The 19,411-nt window shown below is 36.3% G+C and overlaps 1 protein-coding gene across 12 annotated transcripts in view; it reads right to left on the bottom strand.

Moving 5' to 3' along the window:
• The window catches only part of BCAS3 (BCAS3 microtubule associated cell migration factor), a 587,541-nt gene that overhangs the window by 351,765 nt on the left and 216,365 nt on the right, over positions 1-19,411 (bottom strand). The window lies entirely within an intron of this gene.

Below are 19,411 nucleotides of genomic sequence, written 5' to 3'. Positions count from 1 at the left end.
ACAGTGTAGGTGCAGTTATTAATCCAATCCTTCAGTGAAGGACTGGATTAATATTCATTAATACTCATTAGGTTCCATGCTAATGAATGGAATAATAATTAATATTCATTAGGTTCCATGCTAAGCGCTAGAAATAAAAAGGTGAATAAGAAAAAATCTTTGGGAAGAGCTAGAGGAAGGAGCCAGACATAGTCTCATGATCTGAAGGAACAACTCTGCACACATCTGCTTGTTCTTTACTGTGCGTAAGATTTTTATTTAAAAAAAAATAAAAGACGAAGAAGAAGAAGAAAGAAAGAAAGAATCTTTGGGCTCACAGCCTAACAGGAGAAAAAAACAAGTAAGAAATTTGTGAGAATGTAATGTAAAAAAGTGAAGTTATTTGCCTTATGAATCAGGAACAGTGGTAAGAAAAAGGAAGAAATATATGAAGTTTCTGTGAAAGGTAAAAAGGAGATGGTGAAGGTGGAGGTGTAGGAAGGGCCTGGATTCTGGAAATAAGTTTTGACATAGGAAATACAGAGAAGGAGAGAAGGCAGTCCAATTTAGATATATTGAGACATTCTACATTAGATATAAATGCATAGATAGAAGATGGAAATGATGTTCAGCATATCCAAAAAATAATAATAATAATTTAAAAATCAGACTTGGCAAAAGCCAGAGCAAGAGGTATTTGGATTTTATTTAGGAAATAGTGGAGTCAAGGGACACCTGGGTATCTCAGTTGTTAAGCATCTGCCTTCGACTCAGGTCATGATCCCAGGGTCCTGGTATCCAGCCCCACATCAGGCTCCCTACTTGGGAAGCCCGCTTTCTCCCTCTCCCGCCTGCTTCTCCCTCTCCCACTCCCCCTGCTTGTGTTCCCTCTCGCTGTCTGTCAAATAAATAAATAAAATTTTTTAAAAAGGCGGCGGGGGCACCTGGGTGGCTCAGTGGATTAAAGCCTCTGCTTTCAGCTCGGGTCATGATCCCAGGGTCCTGGGATTGAGCCTCGCATTGGGGTCTCTGCTTAGCAGGGAGACTGCTTACCCCCACCCCCCCACCCCGGCCTGCCTCTCTGCCTACTTGTGATCTCTGTCTGTCAAATAAATAAACACAATCTGAAGGAAGGAAGGAAGGAAGGAAGGAAGGAAGGAAGGAAGAGAGAGAGAGAGAGGGAGGGAGGGAGGGAGGGAGGGGTCAAGATTTCAAATTTGGAAGGATGATTCTGAGAGAGAAATGTAGGGGAGTAGATCTGCAGTAGGAATAAGGGTAAGCTGAAGGAAAATTATGTAAAAGTTCCTTCAATAGTCAAGGATACAGGACTCTTAAGAAAAGTGGAATGCAGAAGAGAAAATGTATCAAAACACCCTAATCTCACACACACACACACACACATACACACACCCCTCATATATCTCTAGTGGCTGACAAACTTTGGCAGACCATCCAGTCTCTATTTTCTGCTATAACTACTCAACTCTGTCCTTCTAGTGTGGAAGTAGCCACAGAAAATATGTAAATGAATGAGTGCAACTATGTTCAAAAGAAAACTTTATTTACAAGTGGCTGGACATAGACTTGATTTAGGGGAATTTAGTTACTAATTTGTATGACTCTTATCAGGTGCTGAATATAGAAGTTCCATTACTTTCAGATTAGCAAACTCAATGTACTACTTTCATCTTGGTATCACTCTAAAGATGACAAGTTGAACAAAAATGTGCCCATTTACTTTTATCCTTAAAAAAGAAAGTCAAGGGGTGCCTGGGTGGTTCAGTAGGTTAAGCCTCTGCCTTCAGCTCAGGTCATGATCCCGGGGTCCTGGGATCGAGCCCCACGTCGGGCTCTCTGCTCAACAGGGAGCCTGCTTCCCTTCCTCTCTCTCTGCCTACTTGTGATCTCTCTCTGTCAAATAAATAAATAAAAATCTTTAAAAAAAAAAAAAAAAAAAAGAAAGTCAAGTAGAGGCAGATGGGTGGTGCAGTCAGTTGAGCGTCCCTCTCTTGGGGTCATGGGGTCGTGGGATCAAGCCCCACGTGGGGCTCCATGCTGGCCTGGGATTTTCACTGCCTCTCTCGCCCCACCCTGTGCACATGCGCACTCTCTATCTCATCAATAAATGTTTTTTAAAAAAGAAAATGTATATATGTATATACACATATATATTAATATGTGGCATATTAGCTATCCTTATAATATGATCTAAGTAAAACTCCTCTGGCAGTCAGAGAAGCCCATACTTTCCAATATATTAGTACTTCAAATAAGCCTAAATTCAGATGAAAATCCTGAAAATTCTGCTACTCCAGAAACAGTCCACCAACAAAAGCTATAAGTACACATCATAGTATAAGTCTCTAAAAGAGCCCAGAACCTTTGAAATAAAAAAGAAATCGTAGTCTTACAGATAAAGACAAGATATTTCATTGTTAGACTATTGCTAGACAAAAACTATCACTACATGGACAAACCCCAAATTCAACCATACGCCTGCCCATTTCAATCACTGTGATATATGCCCTAATGAAACATTAAGGTTATAATTAAAGAATCGACTGAAACCTGACAAATTTAACCCCCAGGGATTCTAGAATTGGGAATAAAAAGCCAGTTCACAAGTGGTTTACCTCTGTAATTTGCCTACAATAACTTCCAGCTAAACTGACTTATGAAAAAGCGAGAGAAAGTGTAAGGAGCAGGCCAAAAAAAAAAAAAAAAGTATAAATAGCAGAAGCAAAAGAAAAGAAAAACAGTTCCATACAAGTTTAATATCTTACTATCAAATGCATTAACATGAGCCAGAATCAAATATATAAAGAAAAATAAAAACCACCTGTAGACTTACTGAGTAATTTATGTCCCGTCCACAGTGCAACTAAATCACGTTATCTAAAACCTTGTCCAAAACACTTATAATCAAGACTGCTTCCTGGTCTGTCAGTGAAAAGAAGTTTCCTTCTTTCATTTTAAAAATACTTGTGATACGAAGTGGCGCTAACAATCCATATCAGGGCAGGAAGACAGAATTCCACCTCAGCGCTTACTTAGAAAACTGCTCTTAGAGAACTGATTCTGCTCTATGACCCTGAGGACATATCAGGATACTTAAACGAACAGAGAAGATATTCGTTGTCAAGAGACAGAGAGAGTTTAATCCTTTAAATAACATAGAGGATAACAAGTCGCCTACACACAAAATGTGAAATGATGTAACTGTTGGTGTTATCAAACAAGTTGGGGGGTTTTTCACTACACTATTAAAGACAAGAAAGACTATAAATAAATAAATAAATAAAGACAGGGAAGACTATATATAATGGCAAACTAGTAATAAAATGATGACACCATCTGCATGATTTTTGGACCTCAGTTTTGGAATGATACTTCTAGTAAAGAATTTTTCTCATCACGAAGCAGGGAAGCTACATGGGAGGTGTATCTCTGATTTAGTGATACAGTACCGTATATCATGGCAAATAACATTTACCAAGTACAGATCAGGCAATTCTTAGAAGTTTAAACTAAACCAGTACAGATACTAAAAGGTACCTGTACTGGTACCAAAACGTACTATCCAAATACCCCCCCTCAAATTTAGGAAGCAAGCATATTTAGACAATTGTGATTTTTAAGAACTATTTACTATTCTGAAACTCAGGAATTGACTCAGTCAAGCAGATGTGGACAGCAAAAGATAGATCGTATGGCTCCAACTTAGCATTTCACACTGGTATGAAGCTGGAGCAGAGAATGAATGTGAACATAGGACAAGCCCAGGTTTCTTCCAGAAAAGGGGTCAGCAAACTTTTTCAGTAAGAGGCCAGAGAGTAAAATTTTAGGCTTTGCAAGCAAGAAAGCAAAACTAAGAATACTATGTAGGTACTTAGAATAACAAGAAAGAAAACAAATTTTGACAAAATTTTCACTGAATTTTTTGTAATGTAAGTCTACTAATAAGAAGAATGGAATCTATTTTTTTATAGGAGATAACAGTTTGTTTATTCGGGGTTCAAATCTAGTATTATTATCATCAAATAGATCCCAAGGCTTTATATATTTATAAAAACCATTCTTGGCTCATGAGATGTACAAAAACAGACAGGGGGCCACATATGGCCAATGGACCACAGTTTGTGACCCATTTTATACCACCACCACAGTAGTAAATGTAAATTTGTCAAGTCATCATAAAACTTCAAAGCAGGAAGGACCTCAGAAATCTAAAGTCAAAGTCAAAAACACAGTAAGACCCTCAGGTCAATATTATTCTTATGGTTTGCAAGATACTCCAGAGTAAAGATAGGAAAAACTATAAAGAAAGCCTTCCCCATAAGAAGAATCCATGCAAGATATTAGTTAGGAACATGAAACCAATGAGATTATAGTTCTTTTCTAAATCCAACAGCAAGCAGACATTCTGTATTGTCTTCAAGATGAATATAGCAGTATTCAATTCAACATTAATACATAACTATTGGAGTAAGTCATCTGAGTTGGAAAAACAAAATCACACATACACTCATAAGCCCTACAACCTGGAGATAACTATTTCAAATTATCCTGGACATCTCAATGCACAGACAGGTATGTATAGATATTTATGTGTATATTTATGTGTGTGTATGTGTGTGTGTATATCATATAAACACAAATATAGATACATAAAGACTTATGTATGCACATACACATATAATTTTTCACTGGATAAGAGTAACCAATTTGAAATATGAAATAATAATTCAATATTATACAAGATAGTGAAAAGATATGGAAACAGCACTATAAGTATAAAGTATTTACATGTGATTACAGGCTTTCCCTACAGGTAGCACGTAATGGCAAATATGTCAATTACTAGCTACACGGCCATGGAAAACTTAGTTAACAACTCTCTGTCTTAGAGTTCTTCATTTGCAAAATGGGAACAATAATGCAAGTCTCCTGGGGTTTTAGATTTAATGAATTAACATATAAATCACTTAGAACACTGCCTATCACTCACTAAGCACTAAACAAAGATGTTTACTGTAACTATCATAATTACCATAAAAATACATCCCTACTCAGTTCAAACATCTCTATTTTTACTGCTAACAACATACACTAAACCACTATCATCACTCCAATAGGTTACTACATTACACTCCGAACTAGGCTCTTATTTAGGACCATCTACAAGCAACAAAAGACAAAGTAGATAAACTGTACTTATTCAATATTCAAAACTTTCCTGCCTCAAAGAATACTACAAAAAAATAAAAAGACAACCATAGGGGCAACTTGGGTGTCTCAGTGGGTTAAGCCTCTGCCTTCAGCTCAGGTCATGAACTCAGGGTCCTGGAATAGAGCCCTGCAGCAGGCTCAATGCTCAGCAGGGAGCCTGCTTCCCCCCTCTCTCCCTCCCTCTCTCCCCACTTGTGATCTCTCTCTCTCCCTTTCTCTCTCTCTGTTAAATAAATAAATTCATTAAATCTTTTAAGAAAGAAAAAAAGACAACTATAGAATATGAGAAAATATTCCTAAATAATAGGTCTGATAAGGGTCCAGCATGTAAAATACTTAAATAAGTCTTTCAACTCGACAACATAAAGACACATAATTCAATTAAAAATAAGCAAAAAAAAAAAAAAAAGAGTCTTTTTTCCAAAGAAGATATAAGAAATGGCCAAAAGCACAGGAAAAGATGCTCAACATCTTTAGTCATTAGGGAAATGTATATAAAAAACACAATGAGATACCATTTCATACTGAAAAGAGTGGTTATTAAAAAAAAAAAAGTGCTGATGAGAATGTGGAGAAAGAAACATGAACCCTCATACATTGCTGGGAAAAAAGCAAATGGTGCAGCCACCTGAATTCCTCTAAAAGCTAAACATAGACTTTCATCCTTAGATAACCAAGAAAAATGAAAACATGTTCAAACAGAAACCTACACACTAATGTTCATAGAAGTATTCCTTAGAATTCAAAAGTGGAAACAACCCAAATGTCTATCAACTAATAAATGGAAAAAATGTGCTCTATACATCAAGGGAATATTATTCAGCTACAAAAAGTAATAAAGTTCTGATACATGCTACAACATGAACTTTGAAAACACTATGTAAAATGAAAGAAGACAGAAAAGGCTACCTGTTATCTGATTCCATTTATATGAAATGGACAAAATAAGCAGATCCATAGAGACAGAAAATAGGTTAACAATTGCGAAGGGCCAGGGAGAAGGGAACGGGGAGTAGCCACTCATGGGTACCAGGTTTCTTTCTGGGGTGATGAAAATGTTCTGGAATAAAATAAAATAGTGATTGATATACAAGTCTGTCTACCAAAACCCACAAAACTGTACACTTTAAAAGGGTGAACTTTATGTATGTGAAGTATGTCTCAATAAAGCTGTTATTTAAGAAAATGAAAAAACTAGTTAGTTCTCTGAAAGGTAAGTTCTATAGCCTCTTTTTCTAGTTTGTGGTTTCATTTACCTGTCCTTTGGTTCTCTGAGATGTCTATTATTCTAGGCTCAAAAGAAGATAAGCAACTGCTAAGAACCCTAAGCTAGCATTTTATCGTGCCCAGCTCAGCTCACTTCACATCTGAGGCTGGGGTAAATGAGTGAATACAGTATAATATGGGGAAATACTATAACCAGATGTTCTTATTATTAAGTTTCCCTCCATTCAGCAAAGAAGTGTGGCATAAAATGATAAGGAAAAAATCAAGCAGAGTACCTAAAGTAGTATGGGACTACTCGACACTCACAATAATCAATTTAGAGCTTTTAAGTATACAAATATCAGGATTCTTAACTAATGGGATATGAATTTTTAAAATACAGACTGCTTAATTAAATGTTTTGCAAATTTTTATTAGAGTATATAATTTATTATTTATAATTATTTATTATAAATAATTATATAAATTATTTATTATAAATAATTTATTATTTATTATTTATACTTTATTAGAGTATATAATTTGTTCGTTAAATGGTTTGGCATATTGATAACATCTCACACTTGTTTTTTATTGTAATGATGTAAAATTTAGCTATCAGAAACCACTAGGCCTCTAGAAAGCAAATATATTTGTTCCTTAAAATATAATGTAGCTATATATATAATTCTAACTTATATAAATATTTTTTGGCAAACTGGATTATCCTTTTTAAAGTATTTTATTGATTTAATAATCCAAAACAATATTTGGAACAACCAAATCTACTATAGCACACATACACTTACACAGAACAATTTTGCCCATTTTATCAAAACCTAAAAAAACCCACTCCAAATGTGTATTTAATTCACAAAACAGGTTGAATTCAAATTACATATGATACAAGATTATTTGAGCACTAGGATTAAGTGGTACCCCATTTAAGCATCTAAGGTATAGAATTCAGCATTTTACAGGGCTTCAATTTATGCCACAAATTCATCACCAAAACCCAATTAACTAATAATGGAAATAAAAATATAGGGTTATTATTTTTTTCTTTTGTGAGGGAAGGTGGGGCAGAGGGAGAGGAAGAGGGAGAATCCCAAGCAGGCTCCATGCCCAGCACAAAGCCCAATGCAGGGCTCGATCTTACACCCCCGAGATCATGACCTGAGCTGAAACAGAGTCAGACACTTAACTGAGTTACCCAGGAGCTCCATAATATAGGATTATTTTAACATCCTAAAATCTAAAACAAAGTTCCTCAAACTTTAGTGTGAAAAGAAGCACCTAAGTTACTTGAAACAAGTGCAAATAAGTTGGTCCTACCTTCAGGATTATGATTCTATAGGTATTGGGAGGTGACAGATACATGACCAAGAAAACTGCAGTTTCAGAACACTCAGAAAACGACTCTGCTACTGACCTAAGGTCTCTAATACAGAGCCATAGAATAAAGTGACCAAAAATAGCAGCCCCCCTATTTCTGTACCAAATGTTAGAAAGCATAAAAAGAGGTTTTGGTCTTTGTTGTTGTTGTTGTTGTTTTTAAATAAAGTAATAGCAATGATTTCCTAGGACAAGAGTGAGGCGGAAGGTTGAAAAGAGTTGTAGGATGTTTTCTGGAATGATAAAAATGTTATGTAGCTTGACTGCAGTGATGGTTATATGAATGTGACTAGCAGATGGCAAATTGAACACCCATCTCCAATCCTCCCTCCCTCACCTGACACCAGGTGCTTCATATGTGCTTGCCCAGCCTCTCCAACAGGAAGTGTTGACACAGCTGTGATCAGTCAGACAGAAGCAGGATGCTATTTTGCAGGATTTGGGGAAAGTATTTGCTTCCTGATTTAAGAAATTAACATCACTGAGGCTGCCCATACTCCCCATCTTAGTGCCTTGAATTCAGAAACAATGCCCACAAGAATAGCAATTACATAAAGCCATCACAAGGGAAAGAACAAAAAAGTCACAAAGACATTGTCAAACAACTGTACCAAACCAGCAACAGAATTCTTATAACATGACAAAAATAAACTCCGATTTTTTAAAAACCATCATTAAATGTGATTTTCTTTTAGCCAAACATACACCTATGGTTCAAATACCAATTTGCTTTCCAATTCTCTTAAAAAAAAAAAAAAGTAAGGAAGGAAAATCCAAAAGCAGACAGTACTTGGATAGAAAGTCTGTAATCCAAGAGTATTATAGTTTCAGAAGCCCATGAGAATGGCAACCAAAGCCATAAAGACAAGTGCCATATATCAAAAACTAACTGGTAAAGGTCCAAGCCCTCAGATGATGTTATATTTAATGAAAATTTACATGAAAATACATAAAAGAAGTTATTTGCTTGAAAATTAATATACAAGTTCTAGAGATATCCCCAGCACTGCATTTCAATAATTTTATCCTTCAAAATTGATATAGATACTTTCATTAAAATGTTATAATTCTGACTATCATGACAAGGTTAATGGCAATAAAACTTTGCTTGGGAATAAGTGGCTTAGAAAGGAAATGTGTTAAAGATGGATAATCCACACATATCTTCTATCCTATCTGCCCCCCTGCTCCCCCTATGAATTCTTCATAATCATTCATTTAGTCAGTAAATATTTATGGAAAGTTTTTTAGATCTTTTACACTCTTCTAAGTACCAAAAACTGAAAAATGAGCTAATGCTAATAAGCAGTAGGCAATTATCATCTGAACCAGCAACTACACTCTTGGGCACCTATGCCAGAAAAATAAAAATTATGTTCACATAATATATTCATAATAGCCCCAAACTAAAAACTGTCCAGGTGAATGTATGAACCTGTGTGAGTTAGGTCTACTCATAAAAGGGCAATGTGAGGGAATGGTTGAGTATCCTCAAGGACACACAAACCTACACAGGTGATTAAATTGTACAGAACTAAACACACACACACACACACACCCTCATTTCCACACAAACCCACAAACGCACAAATAAGTAAACCCAGTGAAACCTGAAAAAGATCACGGATTATACCAGTGTCAATATCCTGGTTGTGATATACTCTAGTTTTGTAAAATGTTACCCATTGAAATAAACTGTGTCAAGCGTACATGAGATCTCTTAATATTTCTTACAAATCTATATGAATCTACAATTATTTCTATAAAAATCTGAACTAAAAAAAAAGTTAATACGATGCCTCACACACACCACAGAGCCAGCAGTGCTAATATGGCCTAGCTCCTGCAACCTGAACTTAAGGGGTAACAAGGATGAGGGGTATCCAAGATACCAGAGGCTGCAGGGGTGAAACTTGGCAGTGTTGGGAGTGTGGGCACACTCGCAGGATGCTGGAAAGTAGCACTAATGCCCATGGGGAAATAAGTGGCACCCACACTGGGGAACAACCACTTGGTCAAGTGAGAGGAAGGCCAACATTTCTGGCTGCCCCCAGAGTGTCTGCAGGGCAGCCTCTCCTGCTAACAAGATAAAGGATAATGTGACCACCTGGCAACTGTCACTGGAACAACAGACATGTGCACATTGAATACATTAGTCTGTGTTCTCCTGTAGGGAAAGTAGTCCCTGTCCTTGTTGGGGAGATGGGGGGAAGATGCCCCAGAGAATACCCTGTAAGGAAGTGTAAGCAAATTCTGCAGTAGGGAAGAGAAGCTAAAGTGACCCGGTAGGTACTGCTATGCTGTTGATCAACGTGTAACTGGTATTAATGGCTTAACTTATATGCTTGTAAGTGTCAGAGGGTATATCCTCTGCCATGAAGAATGAAATAGTAATGGGGAAAGCACACAACAGACTACCTACTGGGCTTCCAGTTCCTTCCATGTTATACAATAGAAAAAACAGAATCCCAGTAGGAAAAGTTAGGTAGTGACTTAATGGCTGGTGAAATACTCAGGTGTTATCCCAGTACAACATCGCCACCTGCCTGATCCAGCAACCAAATACATTGCCTTTTTCAGATGGTGGCTACCAACCTGCTGTTCAGTTCTTGAAAATGAACAACTGACCCATAAGGCCTTGTGATTTTCAAGACCAACACTGGGTTGGGTCAACTCAAATTTGATGATGAACATGGTGGTGAAGACCCAACAGAGCTTTCTAGTCAAATGGAAATGGTATATTTCAGAGTATGTTCCAGCCCAGCCCTAGAAGAAGCATCTTGTTTTTACAGCTACTTTATCAGCTTCTCCACCTGCCTTAAGCAACGGCACTGGTTCAATAGACCCTTGATTCACACAACTTCCTCTAAATGCCTGTGCCTGATTCCCTGATGGCTTGCCTAAGATGAAGGCTGATGGTGTCCACTAACCTGTGGCAGGTGTGCAACCCCAGCAAAAACTCTGCCGGGACCAATGAAGCAAAGCCCCATCAGCACAGTAGGATAATGGAAAGCTGTCACTTCTGTTTTAGTTGATGGGTCACTATAGCTCTGGGCCCATCATATCTACCTGTTGATGTATTCTCTATGACGTTTTTGTACTATGATGGCAAAGTTAAGTACAGAGAATATATACAACACAGAGTTTAAATATTTACTACTGCTCCTTCACAGAAAAACTTTGCTGAACCTGCTTTATTTATTTATTTTTTTCAGTGTTCCAAGATTCTTTGTTTATGCACCACACCCAATGCTCCACATAATACGTGCCCACCTAAATACCACCCCCCTCCCCTCCAAAACCCTCAGTTTGTCTCTCAGAGTCCACAATCTCTCATGCTTTGTCTACCCCTCTAATGTGCCCCAATTCACTGAGCCTGCTTTAAACAATATTGCTAACACTTTGGTGACTGCCAATGTCCTGGCCAAACCTCGTGTGGTTTGCCGTGAGGAAGACCACATACTGGCAGACTGCAGATATCCCTTCTTTCAGGGCTAAGAGCTGCACAAACAAATCATGGCTAGTAACTGAACAATCTGGTTCACTCCCACCCAAGGTAAGATTCCATCCGCTGATGGAAAGGACTAGAATCAAGCTGCTCATCAAGCCTGTACTGCCCTGCTCTGCACAGTGATTCCTAACTAAATCCATCAATAATAAATGTTTGGGGTTTACATCCTTTCTATTATCCACTGTTTTATAATCACTCAAAGTATATGTGATGTCATAGTTAAAACACACAAACTGAAGGTGTGTTATAATGTAGTGTAGTAAATTATATACTATATGTAATATGCTATTATATATAACAAGTAAATATAATAAGTAAATTATATACTATATGAAATATGCTATTATATATAACATATATAGTATGCTATTATATATAACATATATATAGCATATACATAAATATACTGTAGATTAGTTGCTTACCTATTAATATAGCTGATATGGTTCTCAGATATTTGACCCTTTTCACCCTATTTGTTCTATCAAATATTGAGAAAGAACTGTTAAACTCAGGTTTAGGTAGTACATATTTAAATCTTCCTGATAATTTGACTCTTTAACATAATGAAAGATCTCTAGATCTTTCTGTTTTAACTTATTTTAGTTGATATTAATATGGCCAAGTTTTTGACATTATTGTATTTATCATTTGCATGACATATCTTTTTTTTTAAGATTTTATTTATTCGGGGCGCCTGGGTGGCTCAGTGGTTTGGGCCGCTGCCTTCGGCTCGGGTCATGATCTCAGGGTCCTGGGATCGAGCCCCGCATCGGGCTCTCTGCTCCGCAGGAAGCCTGCTTCCCTCTCTCTCTCTCTCTCTGTCTCTGCCTGCCTCTCTGCCTACTTGTGATCTCTGTCTGTCAAATGAATAAATAAAATCTTTAAAGATTCTTTACAGAGATCACAAGTAGGCAGAGAGGCAGATCACAAGTAGAGAGAGAGGAAAGGAAGTAAGCTCCCCGCTGAGCAGAGAGCCCGATTTGGGGCTCGATCCTAGGACTCTGGGATCATGACCTGAGCCGAAGGCAGAGGCTTTAACCCACTGAGCCACCCAGGTGCCCCGCATGACCTATCTTTTAACATGCTTGTACTAACATTATATTCATGTCTCAACATGAAAAGTGAATCTCTAATAGACAATTCCTTTAAACTAAAATACATTAATATTTAATATAATTATTATACTTTGGTTGAATTTTGATGTACCATTTAATATCTGGTTTTTGTTTATCCAGTTTCTTGTGCCTCTGTTCTTCCTTGTCTGCCTACTTTTGAATTAACTGAAATCCATGTTAACTGAATTACTTTCTTTTAGGTATAGCATGTTGAACCCTGAAACAGTTCCAGATATGTGCTTCATACGCCATACGTCAGCACTAGGTCCATCATGCTGTATTTATGGTATGCATTACATGAACACATGATATTAAACCCCAGAAAATGACATAAAAATTTCATATACATAAATACTATCATTTTAACATTCCTATATATTTTTAAATAAATTAAAATGTGGGGCAACTGGGTGATGGGCATTAAGGAGAGCATGTGATGTGATGGGCACCGGGTGTTATATGCAACTGATGAATTACTGAACTCTATATCTGAAACTAATGATGTACTGGGTGTTGGCTAACTGAATTCAAATTTTAAAAAAGAAGAAAATTTTAAATGGGAAAAATCATCCTTTCCCATTAGAAACTGACCATTTCTCAGATATTTCATTACTTCTACAAGATCCAAGCTTGCTCTGCTATCATTTACCTTTACCATAATTTTTATTGTGAATGCACTGGCCTTATTTCTCACTGCTTCATTTTTGAATGATACTATTACTGGATGGAGAATTTTTGATGGCTTGTATTTTTTTCCTTTCTGTCCTCTAATCATTATATTCCACTGCCTTTGGACTTCCATGGTTTCTATGAGAAGTCACTAATTTGTTGATGTTCTTTCCCTGTATACAATGTATTATTTTCCTCTGGCTATGTTCAAGATTTATTCTCCACTATGATTTTCAGAAAGTTGACTACGATGTGTTTTGTTTTGTTTTGAAGATTTTATTTATTTATTTGACAGGGAGAAAGAGATCACAATTACGCAGAGAGGCGGGCAGAGAAAGGGGGTGGAGTAGGCTCCCTGGTGAGCAGAAAACCAGACGCAGGGCTCAATCCCAGGACCCCGTGACCATGACCCAAGCCAAAGGCAGAGACCCAAGCCAAAGGCAGAGGCCCAACCCACTGAGCCACCCAGGCACCCCATGATGTTCTTAAGCTGGGATTTTGTCATAGTCAATCCTATTTGGTGTTTCCCAGTCTTTCTGAAGATTTAAACTGCATTTCTCAACAAATTTGGGGGGCTTTCCATCTTTATTTCTTTCTATATTTTTTTCCGCCTCATTTTCTTTATATCCTCCCTTTCCACACAGATCAATGTGAATTTTGTCATATTTGGATAATTTAGATGATGACACGGACTTTTGGGCTAATGATATTATCAAGAAATTTTAGACTTTGAGTAGATGCTGCCATGCACTGAGACTTTTAGGGATGTTAGTATGCAGTAAATGTATTTTGCACATGGGGTGATCCTGAATTTGAGGGATCAGAAGGCAGACAGTAGCGAAGTAAACAGTGGCTCAAAAAAAAGGCATATTCTAATCCTAATCCCTAGAACCTGCATATAGTACATTATAGACCCAAAGAGTGGCCATAACTTTATACACCAAAATGTGATTGATGTATAGATGTTGGGAGTTTATCTTGGATTATAGGTACAGGTACTAAATGTATTCACATATATCCTGTAAGATAAACAGAAGAGGAGAAGACATAGACACGAAAGGAAGAAATGTGATCACAGAGGCAAAGGTTGGAGTGATATAGATGGCTGCAAGGCAAGGAATCCTGACAGTCACTGGAAGCTGGAAAAGGAAAAGAACAGATTCTGCTTGGGAGTGTGGCATTGCCAACACTTTGATTTTGGACTTGTGGCCTCCAGTATTGTGGGAGAATAAATTTCTGTTATTTTAACCGCCCCCCGCCCAGTTTCATGGTAATTTGTTACGACAACCATAGGAAAGAAATATAATAAATATGGATATCCAGAACAATGTGAATTCTATGTTGTGGACTGCCCAGGACTGGGGATGCTGGGTGGTATGGTAAGTGTATGTTAAGATTTCAAGAAACTTCTAAACTAATTTCTGGAGTGGCTATATCATTTCACATTCCCAAAAGCAACGTATGAGAAATCCAGCTCCTCCAACTCACTGACTTCTGAGAGTTCCTTAAAAGGTGTGGTAGATATAAGACAGTTTGTGCCTTTTCATTCTACTACCAGTGGTTTTCAAAGAGCAGATATGTTTTGTTTTAATGAACTGTAATTTATCAGTTTTACTTACATGGATTTTGCTATTCAAGTCATCTATGAGAAATCTGTGTCTAACCCAAGTCACAAAAGTTTTCTCCAACATTTTCTTCTAAAAGCTTTATATTAGTGAGTTTCACATTAAAATCTATGATCCAATTTGAGTTCATTTTTATATATGGAATGATGTATGGATTGATGCTAACTTTTTTTTTTTTTTTGCATGTAAGTACCCAAGTGGTCCATCACCATTTTTGAAAAGACTAGCCTTTCTCATTTTGCACCTTTGCCAAAAATCAATTGTCCATATATACAGGAATGTTCCTGGGTTCCCTATTGATCACTGTAGCTTAAGTAAATCTTGATAGCAGGTAATAATATCTCTTCAAATTTGTTTTTCTCTTTCAGTGTTATTTTGTTACTAAAAGCTCTATGTATTTACATATGAATTTTAGAAGTAGCTTGTCAATTTCTACCCCCCCACAAATTTTATGGCTCTGTTTTTTTATCCTGCTGGCCTTTTGATGGGGATTGCATTGAATATACAGATCAATCAAATCAACAAATATAATCAACAATATTAAGCATTCTAACTCCAAAACATGGTTTAACTCTCCACTTATTTACATCCTTACTCTGAGCAATGTTTTATAGTTTTAAGGGTACATGTCTTACATATTATAAGTATACATTACACACTATTTTCTACCATTAACGTTTTTAAAAAATTATCACTTACCTATTGTTTGTTCCTAATATGTAGAGGGGCAACTGACTTCCATATTGATCTGATACTCTGAAACCTAATTAAAATCACTTTTTCTAACTATTTTTATAGAATCCAAAAGATTTTCTACACAACTATATCATCTTTAAATAAATATAGTTTTACTTTCTTCCTTTCTGATATGATGACGATTCTTTCTGTGGTCTCAGATTTCCTTTGCAGATCTCAGGAGGGTCTATCTTTGCAGCTTTTATCTCTCCAGCACTCTATCCTAAGAACTCTATGATCTTCACCTCTCAGTATTCTTAGCAATAACTCATCAATAGAGGGAGTCTATCCAGCTCCACTTGGACTCCTCTTTCTTGCACCATCGGCTGGAAAATCTGTCAAGGAAGTAAGCTGGGGCAATCATAGGCTTTTTCTCATTTGCTTCCCATCTCTCAAGGATCACCTCCTTCATGGCCTTATGTCCTATGTCTAGGGAAACACTGTTTGTTCTTTCATTGTTTCATGTAGGAAGGTAAATCCAGTTTCTCTTACTCCAGGTTATTTATGCTGATTTGGGTGTTATCTAGTTGTATCCCTAAGACAAGAAGAGCTTAGGATCCTCTTACTCCACCCTCTTCCTACCAACCTCTCTTTCTTAGTCTATAGTGACCCAAAGTGAAGGTCCTCATATTAGCTCTTTGTCATTTACTGTGCCAGGTTTTACAAGTACAGTAAGACACATTTTACATCTATTATTTCTGACACTTCCTGAAATAAATGCTATGGAACAGTCTTTGGTCCCATTTTACAGATGAGTAAATGGAAACTTAAGGAAAGTAGAAAATTTATCTTTGGTAATAGAATTACTAAGCAGCATCCAAGTATATATGGAAGTGGGGGACAGGAAATGGGGAGTGAATGCTAATCAGCAAAAAATTTGTTATAAAAAATGTTCTAATAGTAGATGCTGGTGATGGTTGCGTAGCTCTGTGAAGATACTAACAAAAAACAAACAAACACTGAAATGCACATTTTTAAAAAAAATTTAATTTATATTCTAAGAATTATATCTCAATAAATCTAACATTTTGGTGGGGGAGGGAACTGATAAAAGTCAAGAGCATAGGGTTATACATAGGACCGTGAGGATTAGCAAATAAAAAATACAGAAAGTCCAGTAAAATTTGAATTTCTTTTTTTTTTAAAGATTTTATTTATTTGACAGAGAGAAAGAGAGATCACAAATAGGCAGAGAAGGGGGGGGAAGCAGGCTCCCCGGTGATCAGAGAGCCTGATGCGGGGCTCGATCCCAGGACCCTGAGATCATGACCTGAGCCACCCAAGTGCCCCTAAAATTTGAATTTCAATATAAATCTAAGTAAGCAGTATCTGGATATATTCATACTAAAATTACCTATTTTTACTTGAACTGACCATTAAATACTATCAATTAAGAATATTAAATAGCTAGATTCTTTTGCCATTAAGAATTAAACCTATAAGCTTACCATTTTATAGGACTATACTGATAAAAGTAACACCTGATGTGCAAATGTTTCCAAAGCAAGTTGACCATTTAATAAAATTTGCATGTTAAGTACTAAAATGACTTATACCTGCTTGAGTAAGACATTACAGAAGTATATTAACAAATATTGTAAAGGTTTCACCATATATTCCTGCTGAAAAAGAAGTATTTTTCTAACTGCATATGTGCCTTATGAGGAAAATTACTGTCAGATGCAGAGGATATCCCAAGTCATAGATCACAAAACAACTTAATTCAACATAATTAGATCCACATACTTGAGTTTTTTCCTTGCCTGATTAAAGTACCCTCAGAGTTTTTGGAAGAATCTAGAATGACATGATTTTGAAGTACTCAAAGACAGTTAGCTAGCTAATATGCCATATAGATTTCATAATCAGTGCTAAATTTTATATATTATTTCAAAGTAATTTTCAGTAGAAGCTTATGGAAATTAATTTTATAGTCATTACTTGAGTTTCCTTAGATCTTAATATTTGGGGTTTAGAAATTCCCAATCTTCTAAATTACAGAGTGTGACATCTCTATTTCCAGGTTGGATGTACAGGTAATTAAATGATAAATAATGCTAATGCAAATGATTTACCAAAAAAAAGGTGTAAGCAAAAAAAAAAAAAGTATAAACATTTAAAATAGTAGAATTCTAGGTTATAGCTGAAGTAGGGCATACAAATTACTGGTGAGGACAGAAAAGGTATTACAAAAACAGAGTTAAGAAATCAAATGTGTGGGCACCGGAATGGCAGTCGGTTAAACATCTGATTCTTGATTTTAACTCAAGTCATGACCTAAAGGTCATGAGATCCAGCTACGTGTCAGGCTCTGCACTCAGCATGGAGTCTGCGTAAGTTTCCCCTCTCTCTCCCTCTGTTCCTCCCCAACCCTTCCCATCTCTCAAATAAACAAATATTTTAAAAATAAAATAAAATAAAATGTGCCAGCAGCATAGCTAAATATTGAATCTTCATCTAAAACGGTCATCTACTTAGAAACTTCCATACAAAAGAAACAAAAATGAACAGTAACTAAGAATAAGCAAGTTTAGATGTGCAGAAGGTAAGGACACTGTAAGAGAAAAATTGAGATATGTCAAAGGACACACATGTCAAGTTGATAGATGCCACTGGACAAATCTGAGATATCCTGAGCATTAAAATAAATAGTCATTGAATGAAAATAAGCCACTGAAATAAAATAGGAATCTATTAACCAAATGATATATATAAATAAAAGAAGTGTTATAAATTTGGGGAGGGGAAGGGGTACTTACATAATTTAAAATGACTTCTACCCAGGGCACAGAACAGAAGCAGTAGACAAAAATGTCCCACTCCTAAACTATCCTTAAGAGAGATATATTTTCATACTTTAAAAGCTGCTGCCTGACAGTCCAGCTTTCAATTAGCCACCATCTAGATGCTGACTGAGATCCACACATTAACAAAATGAAGGATAAAAAGCCAATGACCATCTCAAAAGATATGGAAAAAGCATTTTAAAATATTCAATTCATAATAAAAACATCCATTCATGATAAAAACTCTCAATAAAATGGGTATAAAGGAAATGTACCTCAATATAATAAAGGCCATCTATGAGAAGCCCACATCTAACATCACACTCAACAGTGACCAGCTGAAAGCTTTTCCTCTAAGATCAAGAACAAAACAAGGATGCACATTCTCACCACTTTTTTCAACATGCTACTGGAAGTCCAAGTCAGAGATATTAGGCAAGAAAAATAAAGAAAGAAATCAGTCAATGTGATATAACAAACACTTCAACAAAAGAAAGGATAAAAACCATATAATCATTTCAATAGACAAAGAAAAAGCATCTGACAAAGTAAAATATCCATTCATAATAAAAACCAGTTGTAAAATAGGTTTAGAGGGAACATACCTCAATATAATAAAGGCCGTACATGAGAAACCCCACAGCAACATCATACCAAATGGGAAAAACTAAGAGCTTTCCCCCTAAAATCAGGAACAAGATCACCAAGTCAATTCTACCACTTTTACTGGAAGTCCTAGCCATAACAATCAGACAACAAAAAGGAACAAAAGGCATCTATATGGGTAAGGAAAAAAATAAAACTTTCAAAATTTGAAAATGACATGATACTATATACAGAAAACCTGAAAGACACCACCAAAAACTACCAGAATTGATAAATGAATTCACCAAGGTCACAGGATAAAAAAATCAATGTACAGAAATCCATTGCATTTCTATATACTAATAACGAAGCAAGAGAAACAGAAATGAATAAAGCAATCCCATTTACAAATACTCCAAAAATAAGACGCCTAGGAATAGACTTAGCCAAGGAAGTGAAAGAACAGTACTCCAAAAACTATAAAATACTGATAATTGAACATGATACAAAGACTACAAAGACATTCTATGCTAATGGACTGGAAGAACAAATATTGTTAAAATGTCCATACTA

Source organism: Mustela erminea, chromosome 18, assembly GCF_009829155.1.
Source record: "Mustela erminea isolate mMusErm1 chromosome 18, mMusErm1.Pri, whole genome shotgun sequence".
Taxonomy (NCBI): Eukaryota; Metazoa; Chordata; class Mammalia; order Carnivora; family Mustelidae; genus Mustela; species Mustela erminea.
Note: the sequence above shows the minus strand (reverse complement) of the source record. Positions and strands in the feature narration are given on the sequence as shown.